At 51.0% G+C, this 8,312-nt stretch overlaps 1 pseudogene across 1 annotated transcript in view; it reads left to right on the top strand.

Moving 5' to 3' along the window:
- Positions 1 to 8,081, top strand: part of LOC309799101 (methylosome protein WDR77-like) — a 460,959-nt pseudogene extending 452,878 nt beyond the window's left edge. The window contains exon 2 of the transcript in view: positions 6,983 to 8,081. The product of the transcript in view is annotated as a methylosome protein WDR77-like (transcript). The remainder of the gene's footprint in view (positions 1 to 6,982) is intronic.
- The last annotated feature ends 231 nt before the right edge of the window (positions 8,082 to 8,312 follow it).

Below are 8,312 nucleotides of genomic sequence, written 5' to 3'. Positions count from 1 at the left end.
AGATCGCTTCTCCTCTCTTACTTCCACCCCTTACCCTGAAATGGGAGTGGTTGTCTTACTTAACCTCACAGAGCAGTTACAAGCATCCAGAAAGCATTCTAAGAAACAGGCAATTATCTGAAAGGAGGGAGGGATTAATATACCTGCAAGTGTAGAGAAGCAGCCCCCTCTGATTTTTTAGATTGAAATTTTCCAGAGCAGGCTGATGTGCTGCCTTGTCCTGGCCTCACCCCGCCCAAGATGGAGGCGAGCTGGGCTCTCACATCTCCACATCGCCCTGCCCAGAGGGGCAGACCCCCTACAGACAACTCACTCTGTAGCCTTCTCCTGGTGCTTCCTCTTTCAGCCTCATGCTGCTCATCTGTAAAATGGAGATAATCGTTTTTGATCCAGCTGTCTCACGGGACTAGTGAGGAGATGAAATGAGGAGGTGGATAAAGAAGCTTCATTCCTTGGTATCCTGACAAGCCCACCCACTTTTCTCCCAGTCTTGAATCTCTTGCAAGGGACTAGAATCATTCTGTCTCTCACACCTCCAAAGGCAAGATAACTGTCAGCAGCTGTGTGATCCTGGCAAGTCACCCATCCTCTTGGAGCCTCAGTGGAGGGTTGGGATTCAGGATCACCACAGCTCTTCCAACCATGTAATGCCGTGTAAACTACACCCATTGAGAGAAACCTACAGGGGTCAATTGGTCCATCCCCCTGTGCCCATCACCCAACCCAGACAGATGCTCAACTCTCCAGATCCCAAAGGAAGCAGGACCTGGCTTCTTGGGCCACTCAGCCCAAGTGTTCTCTAATCTGATCTCATTGGGCCTCAGTTTTCAAATCTGCAATATGGGGACAATCCCCTGCTCAAACTCCCCCATGGCCCCCAGTATCCCCCATCCATTCTTGCCCATCCCTCTTACTATCCTCCTGTCCATGAGGACTCAGATGCACTCTGGCTTTGAGCCTCCTGTCCCCTGGGCCTCGCTCTCTGCCCTGGCCTCCACTTCCTGCTTCTGATGCATTTACAGAGCAGGGCTGAAGCTACCCCTTATGAATATTCATGTGGGGTAATAAGGGCTTGGGGTTGGGGGAGCTTCTGGGGAGAGGCATTCACGAGACACCATCCACCCACTCTCCCCATACACAGCCCCCAACCAAGGCTGCCCTCCCTCCCAAAGGGTGCATGGGAGTTTGAGGCAAAGGCCTGAAGTAACAACAATAATAATATCCACAGCAACCATTTTTAAGTGCTTACAACACGCCAGGCACCCTGCTAAGAGCATTTCCTGTAAGATGCTTTTAAGTTGGGAACTATGTTCCCATTTAACAGATAAGGAAATCCATGCTCCAAGAAGGAGCACTCACGTAAGTCATACGCGAAACATGTAAAGTGATTACAAGCAGAGCAAGGATGGAACCCAGGTCTTGTCGGACTCCAGAGCTGGTACTCTTTTTTTTTTTTTGGCCGTGCCATGCAGCTTGTGGGATCTTAGTTTTCCGACCAGGGATTGAACCAGGGCCCCGGCAGTGGAAGTGTGGAGTCCTAACCACTGGACCACCAGGGGATTCTCAGAGCTGATACTCTTAACCTCTGCCATGCAGGTGCACAGGGCCAAGCTCAGGAGCGCATGGTCAGGGGGCCACATCTGGACCTCATACTCCAGCAGATGTGCTCACAGTGGTCTTAGGCGACCAAGGCTTTAGGAATGGACTCAGGTCCTGGAATTGACTCCATCTGGAGAATATGGAGACAGGCAGACAGGTGTGTGCATGAACGCAGATACACACACGATGTACATGTGAGCACGGATGCATGCAGAATGTGTTGTGTGTGCATGGCGGTGAGCATGTGTGGCGTGTATGCCCCTGAGGCTGCCCAGGGGATGCAATGCTCTGCTGCTTTGTTCCTTTTTCAACCAACCACAGGACCTGCTGTGTGCCATGTGCTGGGGATGTGGTGTGAACAGGCCAACACCGTCCCTGCCCTCCCGGAGTGGCAGTCTGGTGGGCTTTGTACCCAGATATGGTAACACTCCAGAAGGAACTTTTGTGGGAGGTTTTCTCAGGGGGATGTGGCTGGGAGGTGAGGGGAAAGACTGTGGGAAAAGCGGAAAAGGTGAGACATGTGGGGCGGGGAGCTGCAGGGGAGCCCCTGACACTTGCCAGAAGCGAGGGCTGGAGGAGTAAACCAGGGCCTGGCATGGACTACGCAAGGGTCATAGGTCTGAGGATTCTAGGTCTCTGGATGCTCCCTTTACAGATATCAAAAGTCTGCCACAGGGCTTCTCTGGTGGCGCAGTGGTTGAGAGTCTGCCTGCCGATGCACGGGACGTAGGTTCATGCCCCGGTCCGGGAAGATCCCACATGCCACGGAGCGGCTGGGCCCGTGAGCCATGGCCGCTGAGCCTGCGCGTCCAGAGCCTGTGCTCCGCAATGGGAGGGGCCACAACAGTGAGAGGTCCGCGTACCACAAAAAAAAAAAAAAAAAAAGTCTGCCACAAATGCACATGTGGGCACTGTGTGTGTGTGTGTATGTCTTTACGTGTGTGTGTGCACAGGTGATTATGTGTGATGTTTGCATATGTGAATTCATGTCAATATGTGTAAGGAGAGGACATGCATGAATTGGAGAACGTGGGTGAATCATGTGAGGTGTGTGCTGATGAGGGTTTTACATGTAGGGGTGTGTGTGTGAGTGAGAGTGTGAGTGCACCAGGCCTGTTACTGTCAGGGAGAAGGAGGAGGGAAAAGAGTGTCATTTGACCAAGTCCTCACATTCATGAGCCTCAAAAATGCATCAAAAAAAAGATGGACGGGTGGAGGGATAGTGAGATGAAAGGATGGATTTGGATGGATTTGGGTGGATGAATGGAAAAAGGGATGGATATGAGATAAAGCAAATATTGCAAGATGTTCCTTGTAGATTCCAGATGATAAGGATATGGGTGTTCAGTGTACAATTGTTTCAACCTTTCTAGATGCTGGACATTTTTCATAATAAAATGTTAGAAAACAATGTACACTCAAAGGAGACTGGATGTCTCGTCCCAGGGAATCACGCACAAGATGGAAAGAACAGGACGCTCATCAAACAGTTTTAAACTATATCCCATCACCAGACCACGCGGCACTGTGAACTCATATCATTTATAATTCCTGCAATGATCCTATGAATCTCTCAATTGCATTGGATTTGTGAGTGTGTGTGTGTGCATGTTAAAGATGTTAATTTATTAAATAAAAGTATGTAAAACACACCACTGTTGTGGCCAGACTGTTTTGGCATGTCTTCATTGTTTTGTTATTTTTTTTTGCGGTACGCGGGCCTCTCACTGTTGCGGCCTCTCCCGTTGCGGAGCACAGGCTCCGGACGCGCAGGCTCAGCGGCCATGGCTCACAGGCCTAGCCGCTCCGCGGCTTGTGAGATCTTCCCGGACTGGGGCACGAACCCGTGTCCCCTGCATCGGCAGGCGGACTCCCAACCACTGCGCCACCAGGGAAGCCCCCATGTCTTCATTTTTAACTTACTGGGAGCCTCAAAAATAAGAACTGGTTTGGGCCTCTCTTGGCCTGTGAGAGTCCCTGCTGTGTGAGGCGTGCATGTGGGTTTGCACATACACGCACTGTAGGGATGCAAGCACATGTGGCTGGGTGAGGCTGATGCCCATGGGAGTACCCACCCAGGAACTCAGCCTCCTCTAGGTCCCCATGAGGCCAGCACCATTCTCAGGGCGAGGGAATGTCTTGGGGCTGAAGAAGGGAAGCCACCGGCCCCATGGCAGTCTTGGGGACCAAGAACTCTCTCATCCAAGGCTTGGACACTCTCAGGCCAAGCGGCGTCCCCTAGCCAGCAGTGGAGTGAGGGCGGCGGAACCTGTGGTGTTTCCCCAGGACAGCAGGGCAAGGCAGGGTGTCCTGCGGCCCCATGGCTCCTCTCTTCCTCTTCATACACTCCCTTCCTCTCCTCCCTTCCTCTCCTCCTGTCTAACCACTCTTCCTCCCCTGCCCAGTGCCTGTTGGTCCAAACTGTCAGCAACCCCCATTGTACAGAAAGGGAAACTGAGGCCTGGAGAGAGCAGAGCTACCCAGGCCACACAGCAAGGTAGCAGCAGGGTCAGAACTGAGCTCCAGCCTGCATGCTATTCTCTGCACCACTGCCGGCCACCTCTGCATCTCCCTCCTTCTGTAAGGAAGGGTGGGGGTCCAGGCCCAGCAGACCCAGCAGGTGAGGCCCCAGAGTGCCCTCCTGCCTGTGTGGGTCATATACAAGATCCAGCAGCCCACGGGGGCACCAAAAACAGAGCATGGCTGGGAGGCTGGACTTGGGTTCTAATCCCAGCTCTGCCATAGACCCTGCTGGAGTGAACCTGGACAGTTCCCTGTCCCTGCCAGGGCCTCAGTTTCTCCACCTGTTAAACAAATGGGGTGAACTACAGCAGTGGCTTTCACATGTTTGGGAGCAGAACCCCGAGCAGCTACAAGAGTTGCTGCCCTTGTCGGTGCAGGGAAGGCAAATAGGTCTCCATCCACTCAGCCCCCTCATCTGCCCTCCACCAAGGAACTCGCCAAAGAAATTTCCACCCAATTGCAGAACCAGGGGATAAGAGATCAGGCTTCATCACCGAACAAGGCTGGGATGCTTGCCAGCTGTGTAAGGCTCCCCAAGCCTCAGCTTGCTTCTCTGTAAAATGGGATTAACATTACCAACCTCCTAGGGCTGTGTGAGATTAAATGAAATAATTCATGTCCAGTGCTTGGTACATGATGAACCTATTAAAACTTCAGGCAACAGTGGCTGTTATTACTAGTCACCCCAGATGAGAACCACTGCATAAGCCTGCTGGCTTCACCATGCATTATATCTGTTGTTCTGGCCCCAAAGCTGGTGCATTTTGGCAGCTGCTACCCCAGATTCCTCAGCTGACCTATCTCTGCAGCTGCTCCAGAGCAGCTGGGCCTGCAAAGGCTGCTTCGAGGCCAGGCCTGGCCCCGAGGAGGGGAAGAATAGGGCTCCCTGTAATCAGGCCGGCCTGGGAGCAGGGGCCCGGGAGCAGGGTCAGTTTCATCTGGATGACAAAGCCTCTGGCAGGCCATCATTAGCTCCCCTCCCCTGCCCTGCGCCAGGCCCTGACCTGGCTCCTGAAGCTCCAGAGAGAAGGCGGCAGGTATTTAGCCAAAGTCTTTCATTCCCAGGGGCCCTCCCCTGGCTGCCTGATGACGCAAGCAGGAGGGAAAGTCAGCTTGAAGCCAGGGTCCCCAACCCACTAGGCAGCAATCAGCCCCAGGGTGGACAGCCACTTGGAATTGAGAATCCTGCAGTGTTGGAGCTGAAGGAAACTCACAACTACCTAATGTATATATACACAGTGGAATATTATTCAGTATTAAAAGGGAAGGAGGGACTTCCCTGGTGGTGCAGTGGTTAAGAGTCTGCCTTTCAATGCAGGGGACAGGGGTTTGAGCCCTGGTCCAGGAAGATCCCACATGCCGCGGAGCAACTAAGCCCGTGCGCCACAACTACTGAGCCCGTGCTCTAGAGCCCACGAGCTACAACTACTGAGCCCGCATGCCACAACTACTGAGCCCGCGTGCCACAACTACTGAGCCCGCTTGCCGCAACTACAGAAGCCCACACGCCTAGAGCTCCGCAACAAGAAAAGCCACAGCAATGAGAAGCCTGCGCACCCCAACGAAGTGTAGCCCCTGCTCATCGCAACTAAAAAGAAAGCCCACGTGCAGCAATGAAGACCCAACACAGCCAAAAATAAATAAATAAATAAATAAATTTTTAAAAAACAAGAAACACTTCTAGTGTCTCCTCTTATTTAACAGTTGGGGAAACTGAGGCTGAGACAGGGGAAAGGACTTACACCCATGCACACAATGGGTGAGTGTTGAGAGGTGCTCCCTGACTTTCTATTCCTTCCCCAGCAAGCTCCGCTCTCACCCCGGGCTGCACAGCTGCTGCATCCAACTCATAACCCGGACTCCAGATTCCAGCTGGCTCTTTGGCACACCTACCAGTGCAATTTCTTCAATCTTTTAAAAAAATAACGTTACTCCTTTACTCTGGGTTTTGTTTCTCCCAGTTATAAAATATACCTGTTCCATGAGAGCAGGGACCTCATTTGTCTGGTTCACCCCAGGATCCAATCCCCCAGATTTTTGCGTCAGGCAGGGCTTTGGGGAAATACAAGAATGCTTTAAAAAAGTAAAAAGAAATCACCTGTGTCTTCCCACCCTCAACGTGCTTTAATATATCTTATTCTTTTTTTAAATTTATTTTATTGAATTATAGTTGATTTACAATGCTGTGTTAATTTCTGCTGTACAGCAGTGATTCAGTTATACATATATATACATTCTTTTTCATATTCTTTTCCATTATAGTTTATCAAAGGATATTGAATATAGTTCCCTGTGCTATACAGTAGAACCTTGTTGTGTATCTATTCTATATAAAATAGTTTGCATCTGCTAATCCCAAACTCCCTGTCCATCCCTCCTCCACCCCCCTCCCCCTTGGCAACCACAAGTCTGTTCTCTACATCTGTGAGTCTGTTTCTGTTTCATAGATAGGTTAATTTGTGTCATATTTTAGATTCCACATATAAGTGATAACATATGGTATTTGTCTTTCTCTTTCTGACCTCCTTTGCTTAGTATGATAATCTCTAGTTGAATCCATGTTGCTGCAAATGGCATTATTTCATACTTTTGTTGGTTGAGTAGTATTCCATTGTATAGATGTACCACATCTTCTTTATTCATTCATCTGTTGATGGACATTTAGGTTGTTTCCATGTCCTGGCTACTGTGAACAGTGCTGCTATGAACATAAGGGTACCATTTCACCATGAACATTTTCCTGGCCATTAAGATGTTTTCCTGAGGAGGGACCACATGGGGGCTGGCGGAGCTGAATCTCTAGCAGGCGTCCAGTTTGGGGCCAGGTTGGAGTTGGAACCATGGAGATTTTGAAGGAAACCCCACCCCCAACTTGTGCCCCTGGCAGCGGGGAGTGGAGCCATCCTCCTAATGTGCCCACCTGTATGGAGCATCAGTTGGAGGCGGCGTGGTATCGGGGCATTCCTGCTAACGGTTTCCAGCTTGAGTGGCCTCTGCTGGGCTGGCTCCCTCTGGCTTTTTAGGGACCATTGTGCTGTCCGCAAGGAAGATTTCTGCTCCGCTGGAGTCCAGACAGAGGCTGGAGTGGCTGACCTCACTTGGGTAGGGGACAGAGGTATCCTAATGGCTTCCAATTCAGGTGCTGTTGAATTGTGGGAGCTGGATGAGAATGAGGCACCCATTGACAGCAAGTTCTGCAAGTATGAGCACGAGGACATCATGTCTGCAGTGTCCCAAGCTCTGGCACACAAGCGGTTGGTGGTAGCAAAGACTTCTGCACCAAGGTTTGGGACCTTGCTCAGTAGATGATTCTGAATTCATACCAAGCTCACTCTGGGCAGGTCACCTGTATTGCTGCCTCTCTACACAAGGACTCCGTGTTTCTTTCATGCAGTGAGGACAGTAGAATTTCACTGTGGGATATCCACTGCCCCAAGCCAGCATCACAGATGGGCTGCAGTGCATCTGGCTACCTTCCTACCTCCCAGCCTTGGCATCCTCAGTGGAGTAAAGTCTCTGTCTTCGGTGATGAGAATGGACTGTCTCCCTGTGGGCACAAAGAGTGCAAGCTGTGCCCTCAGCTCAGCTGTGCACTCCCAGTGTTTCACTGGGCTGGTGTTCTCCCCACACAGCACTCCCTTCCTGGCCTCTGTCAGTGAAGATGGCTCACTTGCTCTGCTGGACTCAGGCATTGCCGAGGGGTGTAGAAACCGAGCCCACAGAGACTGTGAGAGAAACTACTCTGTCCCTGCTAAATCACTCCCTTCTTACCCTAGTGGGCTGGGACCGTCAGGTCACCCACCATATCGTGCCCACAGAACCTCTCCCAGAGCCTGGACCTCAGAGTGTTGCCAAGTAGGTTGGATTTCAGACAAAAAGCAAATCCCCCATGAGTATCCACTCCCTTTGCCCCTGCCCTCTCAGTTTGTGAGACAACACAGGAGCCTTATACAGTATGTTGATACGTCAGATCTGTGCAGTTAATAGGCACTGTCTCTCAGCCTGGGGCAGGCTGGATTCTGGGGTCCTGTAGTTAGGGAAGAAAAACTTCCTTGAACATGGATATGTATGTGTGTCTGAGTGTGTGTGTAGATGCATAGCTGTTGCTGGCAGGGGGAATAAAAAAGCCATCCCACATCTTTCCCTAGACCCAATCCCCACCCCCCAAAGTTAATAAAAGATTTTTTCTT

Source organism: Mesoplodon mirus (genome assembly GCF_964341445.2).
Source record: "Mesoplodon mirus genome assembly, chromosome: 3".
Lineage (NCBI taxonomy): Eukaryota > Metazoa > Chordata > Mammalia > Artiodactyla > Ziphiidae > Mesoplodon > Mesoplodon mirus.
This window is presented reverse-complemented; position numbering and strand designations above follow the sequence as displayed.